Here is a 2,536-nt window from a genome sequence, read left to right on the forward strand (position 1 = left end):
TAGAAGGGTTGATGCTCTGTGATATCCCCACCACCACTTAATGTTGGCAAGTCAACTGGTATTGCCATTGTCAGATCATGTGTAGGCAAACATTGTTAAAATTTCAAGGATGTAGCCTCCTTGTCTTACCTAGAAGATTACTAATTTTTAAAATTTTTCCATCACCTAGACACATTAGTATAGTTATTTTGGTCTTGAATAAATGTTTTGTGGTGCCAAAGAGATATAGTATTTTTACAAATAGTATTTTACAAATAAAATTGTAAACTGAACTCTGTAGCTCAGAATTCTTCACATGAAAGGGCTCTTTATTATCATAATAAAATCCATGTATTCTTTATGCCATGTTGTTTTCTCTTTGTGCTGACTTCTCTGGCTTAGGGAAGCTTGTGGGACTCTTGTGTATACTTGGCACAATGTATTTAGTACTCACCATAAGGTATGAGTCAAATAAATCACACAGAAAACCATTCTATTTTCTTTAGTTTTCCTCAAGCCTTTTATTCACTGGTCCTCAAATTACTGATATGCTGTGATGTTCTATGCAAAGATGACCTTTTACTTCTTTCTCCACATATTTTTCAATCTAAATGACAAACTTGTGTGTATTGGGAAAAGCATAATATATAGAGGTGTTGATTTGTACAGGTGTATAACACTAAGCTATTGAATTTAAATTTATCTAGTGAAAGACTTCACTAAAAGGAGCTCTGAACTCTACAAGAATCCCTTCTATATCTGGTGTTGTATCTCATTCTGAGAACATGGAGAAAAGCACTTCACAAGATCCATTTCTGATAAAAAAAAATCCCATTTAAATACTTCATGTAACATTTTCTTTACTCATGGTTCATTGCAATTTATAGACAGTAGCTTCAAACTATTCTGTAGGAACAGGTCATGCTGGAGTCCCTGATCCTAACTTATTCATGCATACTTGTAAAACTAGAAATTCAGTCAAGGCAAGTTATTGGGTAAAAGTTTTCTACTTGCTTTTGGTAATTGCAACTTCACTCTGGAGGATATGAACTTCCAGCTGTCATGTGTATGTGATTAATTGGATACCTTCCCAGCCATTAAGGAAGCCCCACTATGTTTCTATGTTTCCTGGCAAAAACTGAAGTTAGCTCTACACAACATCTTGGCAAAGATTGCTGGCACACAAAAGAAAAACACACACAAATTGGCAAGAAAAAAATACCTTGTGTACAAAGCTATTTCCAAAACCAGCAGGTGCAAAGCCAAATTCACCTTACCAAGCCCTTCAATATGCACAAACTTATGTACGAAAATTTAAGTACTTATCTAACTTAATATTATTTTGTATCTGTTAAACTTCTTGTTTTCATTTTATGAGAGATAAAAATCTTTTTTCGAATTGGTATGCTTATTATTTTTGACTATATGAATGAATATTTATAAGAATACATTAATACTTCTGCCAATGAATGGATTTATCATCTATTTATACATGTAGAAAGCTATGGATATCCCCTTTAGGCCCATAAACACTATGTTAATTTATGTGTCATGGGTCATGGAACGCTCAGATACTGAGTCAAGCAGAGCAAGTAGTAATTTCTGCTACCTGATTGGTTTAGTAGAAGCATCAGTTTTATTTTTTCATATTTTCAGGCTCAGACTGAGTCACTGAAACTTCATGGGAGATGTACCTGCTAGTTTTCAGACTGCAACTTATATCAACAGCTCTGTTCATTTGCAGATGTTCAAACAGGCACTGAGGATATGCCTTAGATTTAACAAGCTGTGCAGCATACTGACAACATACTTCGATATAGCTCAGCTTCAAAAAATATAAAACAGTTCCTTAGTAGTCAATTTCTATAGAACATGTATGCAGTTGTTGCATTATTTATAAAACCCTAATTCACATTGTTCTACTTTTTTGTGTGTGTGCATAAATTTCTCTCCCTTTTAAAAATATTTAATAAAGAATTAATATTGACAATATGGTTGTTCCTTAGAAAATTAGAATTGCATCTACCTCTGATGGGAGATGTCATTTTGTATATGTTTCTCATACTGGTTAATGAATAAAGCACTGTTGGCCAATAGGAAAGCAAGATAGGCAGGACTAGGAGACAAGGAGGAAATAGGAAGTAGTAAGAAGGAGCCAAGATGGAGAGTCGGGAGAAAGCAGTATGCTGGCCGGCTCCCCGGTAAGAGAAATACATAGATCAGCAGAAATGGGTTAATAATTAAGGCAGAGCTAGCCGATAAGAAACAAAAAACAGGCCAACAGCATTATATCAAATACAGAGTCTCTGTGTGTTATTTGGGGCTGGCACGGTGGCGGGACCAGACCAGGCGGCAGGCAGAAAAACCGTACTCGTTACATACCTCCATAGCCATCAATACCACTCCTGCCATATACCCAAAAGATGTTCTATTCTACCAGAAGGATACTTTATCAGCTATGTTCCTAGCAGCTTTATTTATACTAGCCAGAAGTTGAAAAGAACCTAGATGTTTCTCACCTGAAGAATGGATCAAGAAGATATGGTATATTTACACA

The sequence above is a fragment of the Phodopus roborovskii genome, unplaced genomic scaffold (assembly GCF_943737965.1).
Source record: "Phodopus roborovskii unplaced genomic scaffold, PHOROB, whole genome shotgun sequence".
In the NCBI taxonomy this organism is placed as follows: domain Eukaryota; kingdom Metazoa; phylum Chordata; class Mammalia; order Rodentia; family Cricetidae; genus Phodopus; species Phodopus roborovskii.